Source organism: Ambystoma mexicanum, chromosome 14 (genome assembly GCF_040938575.1).
Source record: "Ambystoma mexicanum isolate Mex_15411 chromosome 14, UKY_AmexF1_1, whole genome shotgun sequence".
In the NCBI taxonomy this organism is placed as follows: domain Eukaryota; kingdom Metazoa; phylum Chordata; class Amphibia; order Caudata; family Ambystomatidae; genus Ambystoma; species Ambystoma mexicanum.
The window spans coordinates 23,155,674-23,176,948 of NC_090940.1; positions in this window are offsets into that span (position 1 = coordinate 23,155,674).

Sequence of the window (21,275 nt, forward strand, 5' to 3'; positions counted from 1 at the left end):
ATTAGGGAATGAGCGCCCGCACAGCCATCCTTTACCATTAGGGACAGAGCATGCGCGCAGCCATTCTTTACCATTAGCGACTGAGCATGCGCAGCCATCCTTTACCATTAGGGACTGAGCACACGCACAGCCATCCATTACCATTAGCGACTGAGCATGCGCACAACCATCCTTTACCATTAGGGACTGAGCATGCGCGCAGCCATCCTTTACCATTAGGGACTGAGCACCCGCACAGCCATCCTTTACCATTAGGGACTGAGCATGTGCACAGCCATCCTTTACAATTAGGGGCTGAGCATGCGTGCAGCCATCCTTTACCATTAGGGACTGAGCATGCGCGCAGCCATCCTTTACCATTAGCGACTGAGCATGTGCAGCCATCCTTTACCACTTTACCATTAGGGACTGATCATGCGCGCAGCCATCCTTTACCATTAGGGACTGAGCATGCGCGCAGCCATCCTTTACCATTAGCGACTGAGCATGCGCAGCCAGTCTTTACCATTAGGGACTGAGCATGCGCACAGCCATCCTTTACCATTAGGGACTGAGCATGCGCAGCCATCCTTTACACATTAGGGACTGAGCATGCACAGCCATCCTTTACCATTAGGGACTGAGCACGCGCAGCCATCCTTTACCATTAGGGACTGAGCATGCGCGCAGCCATCCTTTACCATTAGGGACTGAGCATGCGCGCAACCATCCTTTACCATTAGGGACTGAGCATGCCCGCAGCCATCCTTTACCATTAGTGACTGAGCATGCGCACAGCTATCCTTTACCATTAGGGACTGAGCACGCGCAGCAACCCTTTACCATTAGGGACTGAGCATGCGCGCAGCCATCATTTACCATTAGGGACTGAGAGCCCGCACAGCCATCCTTTACCATTAGGGACTGAGCACGCGCAGCCATCCTTTACCATTAGGGACTGAGCACGCGCAGCCATCCTTTATCATTAGGGACCAAACATGCGCAGCCATCCTTTACCATTAGGGACTGAGCATGCACAGCCACCCTTTACCATTAGAGACTGAGCACGCGCAGCCATCCTTTACCATTAGGGACTGAGCATGCGCGCAGCCATCCTTTACCATTAGCGACTGAGCATGCGCACAGCCATCCTTTACCATTAGGGACTGAGCATGCGCGCAGCCATCCTTTACCATTAGCGACTGAGCATGCGCACAGCCATCCTTTACCATTAGGGACTGAGCATGTGTGCAACCATCCTTTACCATTAGGGACTGAGCGCCCGCACAGCCATCCTTTACCATTAGGGACAGAGCATGCGCGCAGCCATTCTTTACCATTAGCGACTGAGCATGCGCAGCCATCCTTTACCATTAGGGACTGAGCACGCGCACAGCCATCCATTACCATTAGCGACTAAGCATGCGCACAACCATCCTTTACCATTAGGGACTGAGCATGCGCGCAGCCATCCTTTACCATTAGGGACTGAGCACGCGCACAGCCATCCTTTACCATTAGGGACTGAGCATGTGCACAGCCATCCTTTACAATTAGGGGCTGAGCATGCGTGCAGCCATCCTTTACCATTAGGGACTGAGCATGCGCGCAGCCATCCTTTACCATTAGCGACTGAGCATGTGCAGCCATCCTTTACCACTTTACCATTAGGGACTGATCATGCGCGCAGCCATCCTTTACCATTAGGGACTGAGCATGCGCGCAGCCATCCTTTACCATTAGCGACTGAGCATGCGCAGCCAGTCTTTACCATTAGGGACTGAGCATGCGCACAGCCATCCTTTACCATTAGGGACTGAGCATGCGCGCAGCCACCCTTTACCATTAGTGACTGAGCATGCGCGCAGCCATCCTTTACCATTAGGGACTGAGCATGCGTAGTCATCCTTTACCATTAGGGACTGAGCATGCGCGCAGCCATCCTTTACCATTAGCGACTGAGCATGCGCAGCCATCCTTTACCATTAGGGACTGAGCATGCGCACAGCCATCCTTTACCATTAGGGACTGAGCATGCGCAGCCATCCTTTACACATTAGGGACTGAGCATGCACAGCCATCCTTTACCATTAGGGACTGAGCACGCGCAGCCATCCTTTACCATTAGGGACTGAGCATGCGCGCAGCCATCCTTTACCATTAGGGACTGAGCATGCGCGCAACCATCCTTTACCATTAGGGACTGAGCATGCCCGCAGCCATCCTTTACCATTAGTGACTGAGCATGCGCACAGCTATCCTTTACCATTAGGGACTGAGCACGCGCAGCAACCCTTTACCATTAGGGACTGAGCATGCGCGCAGCCATCATTTACCATTAGGGACTGAGCGCCCGCACAGCCATCCTTTACCATTAGGGACTGAGCACGCGCAGCCATCCTTTACCATTAGGGACTGAGCACGCGCAGCCATCCTTTATCATTAAGGACTGAGCATGCACAGCCATCCTTTACCATTAGGGACTGAGCATGCGCAGCCATCCTTTACCATTAGGGACTGAGCATGCGCAGCCATCCTTTACCATTAGGGACTGAGCATGCACACAGCCATCCTTTACCATTAGGGACTGAGCATGCGCACAGCCATCCTTTAAACTTTAGGGACTGAGCATGCGCGCAGCCATCCTTTACCATTAGCGACTGAGCATGCGCACAGCCATCCTTTACCATTAGGGACTGAGCATGCGTGCAACCATCCTTTACCATTAGGGACTGAGCGCCCGCACAGCCATCCTTTACCATTAGGGACTGAGCATGCGCGCAGCCATTCTTTACCATTAGCAACTGAGCATGCGCAGCCATCCTTTACCATTAGAGACTGAGCATGCGCACATCCATCCATTACCATTAGCGACTGAGCATGCGCACAGCCATCCTTTACCATTAGGGACTGAGCATGCGCAGCCATCCTTTACCATTAGCGACTGAGCATGCACAGCCATCCTTTACCATTAGCGACTGAGCATGCGCAGCCATCCTTTACCATTAGGGACTGAGCACGCGCACAGCATTCCATTACCATTAGCGACTGAGCATGCACACAGCCATCCTTTTCCATTAGGGACTGAGCATGCGCGCAGCCATCCTTTACCATTAGGGACTGAGCACGTGCACAGCCATCCTTTACCATTAGGGACTGAGCATGTGCACAGCCATCCTTTACCATTAGGGGCTGAGCATGCGTGCAGCCATCCTTTACCATTAGGGACTGAGCATGCACGCAGCCATCCTTTACCATTAGCGACTCAGCATGCTCAGCCATCCTTTACCATTAGGGACTGATCATGTGCGCAGCCATCCTTTACCATTAGGGACTGAGCATGCGTGCAGCCATTCTTTACCATTAGCGACTGAGCATGCGCAGCCAGTCTTTACCATTAGGGACTGAGCATGCGCACAGCCATCCTTTACCATTAGGGACTGAGCATGCGCGCAGCCATCCTTTACCATTAGCGACTGAGCATGCGCGCAGCTATCCTTTACCATTAGGGACTGAGCATGTGCAGCCATCCTTTACCATTAGGGACTGAGCATGCGCGCAGCCATCCTTTACCATTAGCGACTGAGCATGCGCTGCCATCCTTTACCATTAGGGATTGAGCATGCACGCAGCCATCCTTTACCATTAGTGACTGAGCATGCACGGCCATCCTTTACCATTAGCAACTGAGCATGTGCAGCCATCCAGGGAATGAGCATGCGCGCAGCCATCCTTTACCATTAGCGGCTGAGCATGCGCAGCCATCCTTTACCATTAGGGACTGAGCATGCACGCAGCGATCCTTTACCATTAGCGACTGAGCATGCACAGCCATTCTTTACCATTAGGGACTGAGCATGCACAGCCATCCTTTACCTTTAGGGACTGAGCATGCGCAGCCATCCTTTACCATTAGGGACTGAGCATGCGCGCAGCCATCCTTTACCATTAGTGACTGAGCATGCACGCAGCCAACCTTTACCATTAGTGACTGAGCACGCGCACAGCCATCCTTTACCATTAAGGAGAGCATGCGCAGCCATCCTTTACCATTAGGGACTGAGCATGCGCAGCCATCCTTTACCATTAGGGACTGAGCATGCGCAGCCATCCTTTACCTTTAGGGACTGAGCATGCACAGCCATCCTTTACCATTAGGGACTGAGCACGTGCAGCCATCCTTTACCATTAGGGACTGAGCATGCGCACCCATCCTTTACACATTAGGGACTGAGCATGCACAGCCATCCTTTACCATTAGGGACTGAGCACGCGCAGCCATCCTTTACCATTAGGGACTGAGCATGAGCGCAGCCATCCTTTACCATTAGGGACTGAGCATGCGCACAGCCATCCTTTACCATTAGGGACTGAGCATGCGCAGCCATCCTTTACCATTAGGGACTGAGCATGCGCAGCCATCCTTTACCATTAGGGACTGAGCATGCACACAGCCATCCTTTACCATTAGGGACTGAGCACGTGCACAGCCATCCTTTACCATTAGGGACCAAATATGCGCAGAAATCCTTTACCATTAGGGACTGAGCATGCGCAGCCATCCTTTACCATTAGAGACTGAGCACGCGCAGCCATCCTTTACCATTAGGGACTGAGCATGCGCGCAGCCATTATTTACCATTAGCGACTGAGCATGCGCACAGCCATCCTTTACCATTAGGGACTGAGCATGCGCGCAGCCATCCTTTACCATTAGCGACTGAGCATGCGCAGCCATCCTTTACCATTAGAGACTGAGCATGCGCACATCCATCCATTACCATTAGCGACTGAGCATGCGCACAGCCATCCTTTACCATTAGGGACTGAGCATGCGCAGCCATCCTTTACCATTAGCGACTGAGCATGCACAGCCATCCTTTACCATTAGCGACTGAGCATGCGCAGCCATCCTTTACCATTAGGGACTGAGCACGCGCACAGCCATCCATTACCATTAGCGACTGAGCATGCGCACAGCCATCCTTTACCATTAGGGACTGAGCATGCGCGCAGCCATCCTTTACCATTAGGGACTGAGCACGTGCACAGCCATCCTTTACCATTAGGGACTGAGCATGTGCATAGTCATCCTTTACCATTAGGGGCTGAGCATGCGCGCAGCCATCCTTTACCATTAGGGACTGAGCATGCACGCAGCCATCCTTTACCATTAGCGACTCAGCATGCTCAGCCATCCTTTACCATTAGGGACTGATCATGCGCGCAGCCATCCTTTACCATTAGGGACTGAGCATGCGCGCAGCCATTCTTTACCATTAGCGACTGAGCATGCGCAGCCAGTCTTTACCATTAGGGACTGAGCATGTGCGCAGCCATCCTTTACCATTAGGGACTGAGCATGCGCGCAGCCATCCTTTACCATTAGCGACTGAGCATGAGCAGCCATCCTTTACCATTAGGGACTGAGCATGCGCGCAGCCATCCTTTACCATTAGGGACTGAGCATGCGCGCAGCCATTCTTTACCATTAGCGACTGAGCATGCGCAGCCAGTCTTTACCATTAGGGACTGAGCATGTGCGCAGCCATCCTTTACCATTAGGGACTGAGCATGCGCGCAGCCATCCTTTACCATTAGCGACTGAGCATGAGCAGCCATTCTTTACCATTAGCAACTGAGCATGCGCAGCCATCCTTTACCATTAGAGACTGAGCATGCGCACATCCATCCATTACCATTAGCGACTGAGCATGCGCACAGCCATCCTTTACCATTAGGGACTGAGCATGCGCAGCCATCCTTTACCATTAGCGACTGAGCATGCACAGCCATCCTTTACCATTAGCGACTGAGCATGCGCAGCCATCCTTTACCATTAGGGACTGAGCACGCGCACAGCATTCCATTACCATTAGCGACTGAGCATGCACACAGCCATCCTTTTCCATTAGGGACTGAGCATGCGCGCAGCCATCCTTTACCATTAGGGACTGAGCACGTGCACAGCCATCCTTTACCATTAGGGACTGAGCATGTGCACAGCCATCCTTTACCATTAGGGGCTGAGCATGCGTGCAGCCATCCTTTACCATTAGGGACTGAGCATGCACGCAGCCATCCTTTACCATTAGCGACTCAGCATGCTCAGCCATCCTTTACCATTAGGGACTGATCATGTGCGCAGCCATCCTTTACCATTAGGGACTGAGCATGCGTGCAGCCATTCTTTACCATTAGCGACTGAGCATGCGCAGCCAGTCTTTACCATTAGGGACTGAGCATGCGCACAGCCATCCTTTACCATTAGGGACTGAGCATGCGCGCAGCCATCCTTTACCATTAGCGACTGAGCATGCGCGCAGCTATCCTTTACCATTAGGGACTGAGCATGTGCAGCCATCCTTTACCATTAGGGACTGAGCATGCGCGCAGCCATCCTTTACCATTAGCGACTGAGCATGCGCTGCCATCCTTTACCATTAGGGATTGAGCATGCACGCAGCCATCCTTTACCATTAGTGACTGAGCATGCACGGCCATCCTTTACCATTAGCAACTGAGCATGTGCAGCCATCCAGGGAATGAGCATGCGCGCAGCCATCCTTTACCATTAGCGGCTGAGCATGCGCAGCCATCCTTTACCATTAGGGACTGAGCATGCACGCAGCGATCCTTTACCATTAGCGACTGAGCATGCACAGCCATTCTTTACCATTAGGGACTGAGCATGCACAGCCATCCTTTACCTTTAGGGACTGAGCATGCGCAGCCATCCTTTACCATTAGGGACTGAGCATGCGCGCAGCCATCCTTTACCATTAGTGACTGAGCATGCACGCAGCCAACCTTTACCATTAGTGACTGAGCACGCGCACAGCCATCCTTTACCATTAAGGAGAGCATGCGCAGCCATCCTTTACCATTAGGGACTGAGCATGCGCAGCCATCCTTTACCATTAGGGACTGAGCATGCGCAGCCATCCTTTACCTTTAGGGACTGAGCATGCACAGCCATCCTTTACCATTAGGGACTGAGCACGTGCAGCCATCCTTTACCATTAGGGACTGAGCATGCGCACCCATCCTTTACACATTAGGGACTGAGCATGCACAGCCATCCTTTACCATTAGGGACTGAGCACGCGCAGCCATCCTTTACCATTAGGGACTGAGCATGAGCGCAGCCATCCTTTACCATTAGGGACTGAGCATGCGCACAGCCATCCTTTACCATTAGGGACTGAGCATGCGCAGCCATCCTTTACCATTAGGGACTGAGCATGCGCAGCCATCCTTTACCATTAGGGACTGAGCATGCACACAGCCATCCTTTACCATTAGGGACTGAGCACGTGCACAGCCATCCTTTACCATTAGGGACCAAATATGCGCAGAAATCCTTTACCATTAGGGACTGAGCATGCGCAGCCATCCTTTACCATTAGAGACTGAGCACGCGCAGCCATCCTTTACCATTAGGGACTGAGCATGCGCGCAGCCATTATTTACCATTAGCGACTGAGCATGCGCACAGCCATCCTTTACCATTAGGGACTGAGCATGCGCGCAGCCATCCTTTACCATTAGCGACTGAGCATGCGCAGCCATCCTTTACCATTAGAGACTGAGCATGCGCACATCCATCCATTACCATTAGCGACTGAGCATGCGCACAGCCATCCTTTACCATTAGGGACTGAGCATGCGCAGCCATCCTTTACCATTAGCGACTGAGCATGCACAGCCATCCTTTACCATTAGCGACTGAGCATGCGCAGCCATCCTTTACCATTAGGGACTGAGCACGCGCACAGCCATCCATTACCATTAGCGACTGAGCATGCGCACAGCCATCCTTTACCATTAGGGACTGAGCATGCGCGCAGCCATCCTTTACCATTAGGGACTGAGCACGTGCACAGCCATCCTTTACCATTAGGGACTGAGCATGTGCATAGTCATCCTTTACCATTAGGGGCTGAGCATGCGCGCAGCCATCCTTTACCATTAGGGACTGAGCATGCACGCAGCCATCCTTTACCATTAGCGACTCAGCATGCTCAGCCATCCTTTACCATTAGGGACTGATCATGCGCGCAGCCATCCTTTACCATTAGGGACTGAGCATGCGCGCAGCCATTCTTTACCATTAGCGACTGAGCATGCGCAGCCAGTCTTTACCATTAGGGACTGAGCATGTGCGCAGCCATCCTTTACCATTAGGGACTGAGCATGCGCGCAGCCATCCTTTACCATTAGCGACTGAGCATGAGCAGCCATCCTTTACCATTAGGGACTGAGCATGCACGCAGCGATCCTTTACCATTAGCGACTGAGCATGTGCAGCCATCCTTTACCATTAGGGACTGAGCATGCACGCAGCCATCCTTTACCATTAGCGACTGAGCATGCGCAGCCATCCTTTACCATTAGGGACTGAGCATGCACGCAGCCATCCTTTACCATTAGTGACTGAGCATGCACGGCCATCCTTTACCATTAGGGACTGAGCATGCGCGCAGCCATCCTTTACCATTAGCGGCTGAGCATGCGCAGCCATCCTTTACCATTAGGGACCGAGCATGCACGCAGCGATCCTTTACCATTAGCGACTGAGCATGCGCAGCCATCCTTTACCATTAGGGACTGAGCATGCGTGCAGCCATCCTTTACCATTAGCGACTGAGCATGCGCAGCCATCCTTTACCATTAGGGACTGAGCATGCACAGCCATCCTTTACCATTAGGGACTGAGCATGCGCAGCCATCCTTTACCTTTAGGGACTGAGCATGGGCAGCCATCCTTTACCATTAGGGACTGAGCATGCGCGCAGCCATCCTTTACCATTAGGGACTGAGCATGCACGCAGCCAACCTTTACCATTAGTGACTGAGCACGCGCACAGCCATCCTTTACCAATAGGGAGAGCATGCGCAGCCATCCTTTACCATTAGGGACTGAGCATGCGCAGCCATCCTTTACCATTAGGGACTGAGCATGCACAGCCATCCTTTACCATTAGGGACTGAGCACGTGCAGCCATCCTTTACCATTAGGGACTGAGCATGCGCAGCCATCCTTTACCATTAGGGAGAGCATGCGCACCCATCCTTTACACATTAGGGACTGAGCATGCACAGCCATCCTTTACCATTAGGGACTGAGCACGCGCAGCCATCCTTTACCATTAGGGACTGAGCATGCGCGCAGCCATCCTTTACCATTAGGGACTGAGCATGCGCGCAGCCATCCTTTACCATTAGGGACTGAGCATGCGCAGCCATCCTTTACCATTAGGGACTGAGCATGCGCAGCCATCCTTTACCATTAGGGACTGAGCATGCACACAGCCATCCTTTACCATTAGGGACTGAGCACGTGCACAGCCATCCTTTACCATTAGGGACCAAATATGCGCAGCAATCCTTTACCATTAGGGACTGAGCATGCGCAGCCATCCTTTACCATTAGAGACTGAGCACGCGCAGCCATCCTTTACCATTAGGGACTGAGCATACGCGCAGCCATTATTTACCATTAGCGACTGAGCATGCGCACAGCCATCCTTTACCATTAGGGACTGTGCATGCGCGCAGCCATCCTTTACCATTAGCGACTGAGCATGCGCACAGCCATCCTTTACCATTAGGGACTGAGCATGCGTACAACCATCCTTTACCATTAGGGACTGAGCGCCCGCACAGCCATCCTTTACCATTAGGGACTGAGCATGCGCGCAGCGATTCTTTACCATTAGCGACTGAGCATGCACAGCCATCCTTTACCATTAGGGACTGAGCACACGCACTTCCATCCATTACCATTAGCTACTGAGCATGCGCACAGCCATCCTTTACCATTAGGGACTGAGCATGCGCAGCCATCCTTTACCATTAGCGACTGAGCATGCACAGCCATCCTTTACCATTAGCGACTGAGCATGTGCAGCCATCCTTTACCATTAGGGACTGAGCACGCGCACAGCCATCCATTACCATTAGCGACTGAGCATGCGCACAGCCATCCTTTACCATTAGGGACTGAGCATGCGCGCAGCCATCCTTTACCATTAGGGACTGAGCACGTGCACAGCCATCCTTTACCATTAGGGACTGAGCCTGTGCACAGCCATCCTTTACCATCATTGGCTGAGCATGCGTGCAGCCATCCTTTACCATTAGGGACTGAGCATGCGCGCAGCCATCCTTTACCATTAGCGACTGAGCATGCTCAGTCATCCTTTACCATTAGGGACTGATCATGCGCGCAGCCATCCTTTACCATTAGGGACTGAGCATGCGCACAGCCATCCTTTACCATTAGCGACTGAGCATGTGCAGCCAGTATTTACCATTAGGGACTGAGCATGCGCACAGCCATCCTTTACCATTAGGGACTGAGCATGCGCGCAGCCATCCTTTACCATTAGCGACTGAGCATGCGCGCAGCTATCCTTTACCATTAGGGACTGAGCATGCGCACAGCCATCCTTTACCATTAGCGACTGAGCATGCGCAGCCATCCTTTACCATTAGGGACTGAGCATGCACGCAGCGATCCTTTACCATTAGCGACTGAGCATGTGCAGCCATCCTTTACCATTAGGGACTGAGCATGCGCGCAGCCATCCTTTACCATTAGCGACTGAGCATGCGCAGCCATCATTTACCATTAGGGACTGAGCATGCGCGCAGCCATCCTTTACCATTAGCAACTGAGCATGCGCAGCCATCCTTTACCATTAGCAACTGAGCATGCGCGCAGCCATCCTTTACCATTAGGGACTGAGCATGCGCGCAGCCATCCTTTACCATTAGGGACTGAGCATGCGCGCAGCCATCCTTTACCATTAGGGACTGAGCATGCGCGCAGCCATCCTTTACCATTAGGGACTGAGCAGGCACAGCCATCCTTTACCATTAGCGACTGATCACGCGCAGCCATCCTTTCCCATTAGGGACTGAGCATGTGCACAGCCATCCTTTACCATTAGGGACTGAGCATGCGCGCAGCCATCCTTTACCATTGGCGACTAAGCATGCGCAGCCATCCTTTACCATTAGGGACTGAGCACTCGCAGCCATCCTTTACCATTAGGGACTGAGCATGCGCAGCCATCCTTTACCATTAGGGACTGAGCATGCGCAGCCATCCTTTACCATTAGGGACTGAGCACACACAGCCATCCTTTACCATTAGGGACTGAGCACACGCAGCCATCCTTTACCATTAGGGACTGAGCATGCGCACAGCCATCCTTTACCATTAGGGACTGAGCATGCGCACAGCCATCCTTTACCATTAGGGACTGAGCAGGCGCAGCCATCCTTTACCATTAGGGACTGAGCACGCGCAGCCATCCTTTATCATTAGGGACTGAGCAGGCACAGCCATCCTTTACCATTAGGGACTGAGCATGCGTGCAGCCATCCTTTACCATTAGTGACTGAGCATGCGCACAGCCATCCTTTACCATTAGGGACTGAGCATGCGCGCAGCCATCCTTTACCATTAGGGACTGAGCTTGCGCGCAGCCATCCTTTACCATGAGGGACTGAGCATGCGCACAGCCATCCTTTACCATTAGGGACTGAGCATGCGCGCAGCCATCCTTTACCATTAGGGACTGAGCAGGCGCAGCCATCCTTTACCATTAGCGACTGAGCATGCGCACAGCCATCCTTTACCATTAGGTACTGAGCATGCGCGCAGCCATCCTTTACCATTAGCGACTGAGCATGCTCAGCCATCCTTTACCATTAGGGACTGAGCATGCACAGCCATCCTTTACCATTAGGGACTGAGCATGCGCACAGCCATCCTTTACCATTAGGGACTGAGCATGCGCGCAGCCATCCTTTACCATTAGCGACTGAGCATGCGCACAGCCATCCTTTACCATTATGGACTGAGCATGCGCAGCCATCCTTTACCATTAGCGACTGAGCATTGCTGCAGCCATCCTTTACCATTAGGGACCGAGCACGCGCAGCCATCCTTTACCATTAGCGACTGAGCATGCGCGCAGCCATCCATTACCATTAGGGACTGAGCACGCGCAGCCATCCTTTACCATTAGGGAATGAGCATGCGCGCAGCCATCCTTTACCATTAGGAACTGAGCATGCGCGCAGCCATCCTTTACCATTAGGGACTGAGCATGTGCAGCCATCCTTTACCATTAGGGACTGAGCATGCGCTGCCATCCTTTACCATTAGGGACTGAGCATGCGCGCAGCCATCCTTTACCATTAGCAACTGAGCATGCGCAGCCATCCTTTACCATTAGGGACTGTGCATGCGCACAGCCATCCTTTACCATTAGGGACTGAGCATGCGTGCAGCCATCCTTTACCATTAGGGACTGAGCACGTGCACAACCATCCTTTACCATTAGGGACTGAGCATGCGCGCAGCCATCCTTTACCATTAGGGACTGTGCATGCGCACAGCCATCCTTTACCATTAGGGACAGAGCATGCGCGCAGCCATCCTTTACCATTAGGGACTGATCACGTGCACAGCCATCCTTTACCATTAGGGACTGAGCACGCGCACAGCCATCCTTTACCATTAGGGACTGAGCATGCACAGCCATCCTTTACCATTAGGGACTGAGCATGCGCAGCCATCCTTTACCATTAGGGACTGAGCACACACAGCCATCCTTTACCATTAGGGACTGAGCACGCGCAGCCAACCTTTACCATTAGGGACTGAGCATGCGCACAGCCATCCTTTACCATTAGCGACTGAGCATGCGCACAGCCATCCTTTACCATTAGGGACTGAGCATGTGTGCAACCATCCTTTACCATTAGGGACTGAGCGCCCGCACAGCCATCCTTTACCATTAGGGACAGAGCATGCGCGCAGCCATTCTTTACCATTAGCGACTGAGCATGCGCAGCCATCCTTTACCATTAGGGACTGAGCACACGCACAGCCATCCATTACCATTAGCGACTGAGCATGCGCACAACCATCCTTTACCATTAGGGACTGAGCATGCGCGCAGCCATCCTTTACCATTAGGGACTGAGCACCCGCACAGCCATCCTTTACCATTAGGGACTGAGCATGTGCACAGCCATCCTTTACAATTAGGGGCTGAGCATGCGTGCAGCCATCCTTTACCATTAGGGACTGAGCATGCGCGCAGCCATCCTTTACCATTAGCGACTGAGCATGTGCAGCCATCCTTTACCACTTTACCATTAGGGACTGATCATGCGCGCAGCCATCCTTTACCATTAGGGACTGAGCATGCGCGCAGCCATCCTTTACCATTAGCGACTGAGCATGCGCAGCCAGTCTCTACCATTAGGGACTGAGCATGCGCACAGCCATCCTTTACCATTAGGGACTGAGCATGCGCAGCCATCCTTTACACATTAGGGACTGAGCATGCACAGCCATCCTTTACCATTAGGGACTGAGCACGCGCAGCCATCCTTTACCATTAGGGACTGAGCATGCGCGCAGCCATCCTTTACCATTAGGGACTGAGCATGCGCGCAACCATCCTTTACCATTAGGGACTGAGCATGCCCGCAGCCATCCTTTACCATTAGTGACTGAGCATGCGCACAGCTATCCTTTACCATTAGGGACTGAGCACGCGCAGCAACCCTTTACCATTAGGGACTGAGCATGCGCGCAGCCATCATTTACCATTAGGGACTGAGAGCCCGCACAGCCATCCTTTACCATTAGGGACTGAGCACGCGCAGCCATCCTTTACCATTAGGGACTGAGCACGCGCAGCCATCCTTTATCATTAGGGACCAAACATGCGCAGCCATCCTTTACCATTAGGGACTGAGCATGCACAGCCACCCTTTACCATTAGAGACTGAGCACGCGCAGCCATCCTTTACCATTAGGGACTGAGCATGCGCGCAGCCATCCTTTACCATTAGCGACTGAGCATGCGCACAGCCATCCTTTACCATTAGGGACTGAGCATGCGCGCAGCCATCCTTTACCATTAGCGACTGAGCATGCGCACAGCCATCCTTTACCATTAGGGACTGAGCATGTGTGCAACCATCCTTTACCATTAGGGACTGAGCGCCCGCACAGCCATCCTTTACCATTAGGGACAGAGCATGCGCGCAGCCATTCTTTACCATTAGCGACTGAGCATGCGCAGCCATCCTTTACCATTAGGGACTGAGCACGCGCACAGCCATCCATTACCATTAGCGACTGAGCATGCGCACAACCATCCTTTACCATTAGGGACTGAGCATGCGCGCAGCCATCCTTTACCATTAGGGACTGAGCACGCGCACAGCCATCCTTTACCATTAGGGACTGAGCATGTGCACAGCCATCCTTTACAATTAGGGGCTGAGCATGCGTGCAGCCATCCTTTACCATTAGGGACTGAGCATGCGCGCAGCCATCCTTTACCATTAGCGACTGAGCATGTGCAGCCATCCTTTACCACTTTACCATTAGGGACTGATCATGCGCGCAGCCATCCTTTACCATTAGGGACTGAGCATGCGCGCAGCCATCCTTTACCATTAGCGACTGAGCATGCGCAGCCAGTCTTTACCATTAGGGACTGAGCATGCGCACAGCCATCCTTTACCATTAGGGACTGAGCATGCGCGCAGCCACCCTTTACCATTAGTGACTGAGCATGCGCGCAGCCATCCTTTACCATTAGGGACTGAGCATGCGTAGTCATCCTTTACCATTAGGGACTGAGCATGCGCGCAGCCATCCTTTACCATTAGCGACTGAGCATGCGCAGCCATCCTTTACCATTAGGGACTGAGCATGCGCACAGCCATCCTTTACCATTAGGGACTGAGCATGCGCAGCCATCCTTTACACATTAGGGACTGAGCATGCACAGCCATCCTTTACCATTAGGGACTGAGCACGCGCAGCCATCCTTTACCATTAGGGACTGAGCATGCGCGCAGCCATCCTTTACCATTAGGGACTGAGCATGCGCGCAACCATCCTTTACCATTAGGGACTGAGCATGCCCGCAGCCATCCTTTACCATTAGTGACTGAGCATGCGCACAGCTATCCTTTACCATTAGGGACTGAGCACGCGCAGCAACCCTTTACCATTAGGGACTGAGCATGCGCGCAGCCATCATTTACCATTAGGGACTGAGCGCCCGCACAGCCATCCTTTACCATTAGGGACTGAGCACGCGCAGCCATTCTTTACCATTAGGGACTGAGCACGCGCAGCCATCCTTTATCATTAAGGACTGAGCATGCACAGCCATCCTTTACCATTAGGGACTGAGCATGCGCAGCCATCCTTTACCATTAGGGACTGAGCATGCGCAGCCATCCTTTACCATTAGGGACTGAGCATGCGCACAGCCATCCTTTAAACTTTAGGGACTGAGCATGCGCGCAGCCATCCTTTACCATTAGCGACTGAGCATGCGCACAGCCATCCTTTACCATTAGGGACTGAGCATGCGTGCAACCATCCTTTACCATTAGGGACTGAGCGCCCGCACAGCCATCCTTTACCATTAGGGACTGAGCATGCGCGCAGCCATTCTTTACCATTAGCAACTGAGCATGCGCAGCCATCCTTTACCATTAGAGACTGAGCATGCGCACATCCATCCATTACCATTAGCGACTGAGCATGCGCACAGCCATCCTTTACCATTAGGGACTGAGCATGCGCAGCCATCCTTTACCATTAGCGACTGAGCATGCACAGCCATCCTTTACCATTAGCGACTGAGCATGCGCAGCCATCCTTTACCATTAGGGACTGAGCACGCGCACAGCATTCCATTACCATTAGCGACTGAGCATGCACACAGCCATCCTTTTCCATTAGGGACTGAGCATGCGCGCAGCCATCCTTTACCATTAGGGACTGAGCACGTGCACAGCCATCCTTTACCATTAGGGACTGAGCATGTGCACAGCCATCCTTTACCATTAGGGGCTGAGCATGCGTGCAGCCATCCTTTACCATTAGGGACTGAGCATGCACGCAGCCATCCTTTACCATTAGCGACTCAGCATGCTCAGCCATCCTTTACCATTAGGGACTGATCATGCGCGCAGCCATCCTTTACCATTAGGGACTGAGCATGCGTGCAGCCATTCTTTACCATTAGCGACTGAGCATGCGCAGCCAGTCTTTACCATTAGGGACTGAGCATGCGCACAGCCATCCTTTACCATTAGGGACTGAGCATGCGCGCAGCCATCCTTTACCATTAGCGACTGAGCATGCGCGCAGCTATCCTTTACCATTAGGGACTGAGCATGCGCGCAGCCATCCTTTACCATTAGGGACTGAGCATGCGCGCAGCCATCCTTTACCATTAGCGACTGAGCATGAGCAGCAATCCTTTACCATTAGGGACTGAGCATGCACGCAGCGATCCTTTACCATTAGCGACTGAGCATGTGCAGCCATCCTTTACCATTAGGGACTGAGCATGCGCGCAGCCATCCTTTACCATTAGCGACTGAGCATGCGCTGCCATCCTTTACCATTAGGGATTGAGCATGCACGCAGCCATCCTTTACCATTAGTGACTGAGCATGCACGGCCATCCTTTACCATTAGCAACTGAGCATGCGCAGCCATCCTTTACCATTAGGGAATGAGCATGCGCGCAGCCATCCTTTACCATTAGCGGCTGAGCATGCGCAGCCATCCTTTACCATTAGGGACTGAGCATGCACGCAGCGATCCTTTACCATTAGCGACTGAGCATGCACAGCCATTCTTTACCATTAGGGACTGAGCATGCACAGCCATCCTTTACCTTTAGGGACTGAGCATGCGCAGCCATCCTTTACCATTAGGGACTGAGCATGCGCGCAGCCATCCTTTACCATTAGTGACTGAGCATGCACGCAGCCAACCTTTACCATTAGTGACTGAGCACGCGCACAGCCATCCTTTACCATTAAGGAGAGCATGCGCAGCCATCCTTTACCATTAGGGACTGAGCATGCGCAGCCATCCTTTACCATTAGGGACTGAGCATGCGCAGCCATCCTTTACCTTTAGGGACTGAGCATGCACAGCCATCCTTTACCATTAGGGACTGAGCACGTGCAGCCATCCTTTACCATTAGGGACTGAGCATGCGCACCCATCCTTTACACATTAGGGACTGAGCATGCACAGCCATCCTTTACCATTAGGGACTGAGCACGCGCAGCCATCCTTTACCATTAGGGACTGAGCATGAGCGCAGCCATCCTTTACCATTAGGGACTGAGCATGCGCACAGCCATCCTTTACCATTAGGGACTGAGCATGCGCAGCCATCCTTTACCATTAGGGACTGAGCATGCGCAGCCATCCTTTACCATTAGGGACTGAGCATGCACACAGCCATCCTTTACCATTAGGGACTGAGCACGTGCACAGCCATCCTTTACCATTAGGGACCAAATATGCGCAGAAATCCTTTACCATTAGGGACTGAGCATGCGCAGCCATCCTTTACCATTAGAGACTGAGCACGCGCAGCCATCCTTTACCATTAGGGACTGAGCATGCGCGCAGCCATTATTTACCATTAGCGACTGAGCATGCGCACAGCCATCCTTTACCATTAGGGACTGAGCATGCGCGCAGCCATCCTTTACCATTAGCGACTGAGCATGCGCAGCCATCCTTTACCATTAGAGACTGAGCATGCGCACATCCATCCATTACCATTAGCGACTGAGCATGCGCACAGCCATCCTTTACCATTAGGGACTGAGCATGCGCAGCCATCCTTTACCATTAGCGACTGAGCATGCACAGCCATCCTTTACCATTATCGACTGAGCATGCGCAGCCATCCTTTACCATTAGGGACTGAGCACGCGCACAGCCATCCATTACCATTAGCGACTGAGCATGCGCACAGCCATCCTTTACCATTAGGGACTGAGCATGCGCGCAGCCATCCTTTACCATTAGGGACTGAGCACGTGCACAGCCATCCTTTACCATTAGGGACTGAGCATGTGCATAGTCATCCTTTACCATTAGGGGCTGAGCATGCGCGCAGCCATCCTTTACCATTAGGGACTGAGCATGCACGCAGCCATCCTTTACCATTAGCGACTCAGCATGCTCAGCCATCCTTTACCATTAGGGACTGATCATGCGCGCAGCCATCCTTTACCATTAGGGACTGAGCATGCGCGCAGCCATTCTTTACCATTAGCGACTGAGCATGCGCAGCCAGTCTTTACCATTAGGGACTGAGCATGTGCGCAGCCATCCTTTACCATTAGGGACTGAGCATGCGCGCAGCCATCCTTTACCATTAGCGACTGAGCATGAGCAGCCATCCTTTACCATTAGGGACTGAGCATGCACGCAGCGATCCTTTACCATTAGCGACTGAGCATGTGCAGCCATCCTTTACCATTAGGGACTGAGCATGCACGCAGCCATCCTTTACCATTAGCGACTGAGCATGCGCAGCCATCCTTTACCATTAGGGACTGAGCATGCACGCAGCCATTCTTTACCATTAGTGACTGAGCATGCACGGCCATCCTTTACCATTAGGGACTGAGCATGCGCGCAGCCATCCTTTACCATTAGCGGCTGAGCATGCGCAGCCATCCTTTACCATTAGGGACCGAGCATGCACGCAGCGATCCTTTACCATTAGCGACTGAGCATGCGCAGCCATCCTTTACCATTAGGGACTGAGCATGCGTGCAGCCATCCTTTACCATTAGCGACTGAGCATGCGCAGCCATCCTTTACCATTAGGGACTGAGCATGCACAGCCATCCTTTACCATTAGGGACTGAGCATGCGCAGCCATCCTTTACCTTTAGGGACTGAGCATGGGCAGCCATCCTTTACCATTAGGGACTGAGCATGCGCGCAGCCATCCTTTACCATTAGGGACTGAGCATGCACGCAGCCAACCTTTACCATTAGTGACTGAGCACGCGCACAGCCATCCTTTACCAATAGGGAGAGCATGCGCAGCCATCCTTTACCATTAGGGACTGAGCATGCGCAGCCATCCTTTACCATTAGGGACTGAGCATGCACAGCCATCCTTTACCATTAGGGACTGAGCACGTGCAGCCATCCTTTACCATTAGGGACTGAGCATGCGCAGCCATCCTTTACCATTAGGGAGAGCATGCGCACCCATCCTTTACACATTAGGGACTGAGCATGCACAGCCATCCTTTACCATTAGGGACTGAGCACGCGCAGCCATCCTTTACCATTAGGGACTGAGCATGCGCGCAGCCATCCTTTACCATTAGGGACTGAGCATGCGCGCAGCCATCCTTTACCATTAGGGACTGAGCATGCGCAGCCATCCTTTACCATTAGGGACTGAGCATGCGCAGCCATCCTTTACCATTAGGGACTGAGCATGCACACAGCCATCCTTTACCATTAGGGACTGAGCACGTGCACAGCCATCCTTTACCATTAGGGACCAAATATGCGCAGCAATCCTTTACCATTAGGGACTGAGCATGCGCAGCCATCCTTTACCATTAGAGACTGAGCACGCGCAGCCATCCTTTACCATTAGGGACTGAGCATACGCGCAGCCATTATTTACCATTAGCGACTGAGCATGCGCACAGCCATCCTTTACCATTAGGGACTGTGCATGCGCGCAGCCATCCTTTACCATTAGCGACTGAGCATGCGCACAGCCATCCTTTACCATTAGGGACTGAGCATGCGTACAACCATCCTTTACCATTAGGGACTGAGCGCCCGCACAGCCATCCTTTACCATTAGGGACTGAGCATGCGCGCAGCGATTCTTTACCATTAGCGACTGAGCATGCACAGCCATCCTTTACCATTAGGGACTGAGCACACGCACTTCCATCCATTACCATTAGCTACTGAGCATGCGCACAGCCATCCTTTACCATTAGGGACTGAGCATGCGCAGCCATCCTTTACCATTAGCGACTGAGCATGCACAGCCATCCTTTACCATTAGCGACTGAGCATGTGCAGCCATCCTTTACCATTAGGGACTGAGCACGCGCACAGCCATCCATTACCATTAGCGACTGAGCATGCGCACAGCCATCCTTTACCATTAGGGACTGAGCATGCGCGCAGCCATCCTTTACCATTAGGGACTGAGCACGTGCACAGCCATCCTTTACCATTAGGGACTGAGCCTGTGCACAGCCATCCTTTACCATCAGGGGCTGAGCATGCGTCCAGCCATCCTTTACCATTAGGGACTGAGCATGCGCGCAGCCATCCTTTACCATTAGCGACTGAGCATGCTCAGTCATCCTTTACCATTAGGGACTGATCATGCGCGCAGCCATCCTTTACCATTAGGGACTGAGCATGCGCACAGCCATCCTTTACCATTAGCGACTGAGCATGTGCAGCCAGTATTTACCATTAGGGACTGAGCATGCGCACAGCCATCCTTTACCATTAGGGACTGAGCATGCGCGCAGCCATCCTTTACCATTAGCGACTGAGCATGCGCGCAGCTATCCTTTACCATTAGGGACTGAGCATGCGCACAGCCATCCTTTACCATTAGCGACTGAGCATGCGCAGCCATCCTTTACCATTAGGGACTGAGCATGCACGCAGCGATCCTTTACCATTAGCGACTGAACATGTGCAGCCATCCTTTACCATTAGGGACTGAGCATGCGCGCAGCCATCCTTTACCATTAGCGACTGAGCATGCGCAGCCATCATTTACCATTAGGGACTGAGCATGCGCGCAGCCATCCTTTACCATTAGCAACTGAGCATGCGCAGCCATCCTTTACCATTAGCAACTGAGCATGCGCGCAGCCATCCTTTACCATTAGGGACTGAGCATGCGCGCAGCCATCCTTTACCATTAGGGACTGAGCATGCGCGCAGCCATCCTTTACCATTAGGGACTGAGCATGCGCGCAGCCATCCTTTACCATTAGGGACTGAGCAGGCACAGCCATCCTTTACCATTAGCGACTGATCACGCGCAGCCATCCTTTCCCATTAGGGACTGAGCATGTGCACAGCCATCCTTTACCATTAGGGACTGAGCATGCGCGCAGCCATCCTTTACCATTAGCGACTAAGCATGCGCAGCCATCCTTTACCATTAGGGACTGAGCACTCGCAGCCATCCTTTACCATTAGGGACTGAGCATGCGCAGCCATCCTTTACCATTAGGGACTGAGCATGCGCAGCCATCCTTTACCATTAGGGACTGAGCACACACAGCCATCCTTTACCATTAGGGACTGAGCACACGCAGCCATCCTTTACCATTAGGGACTGAGCATGCGCACAGCCATCCTTTACCATTAGGGACTGAGCATGCGCACAGCC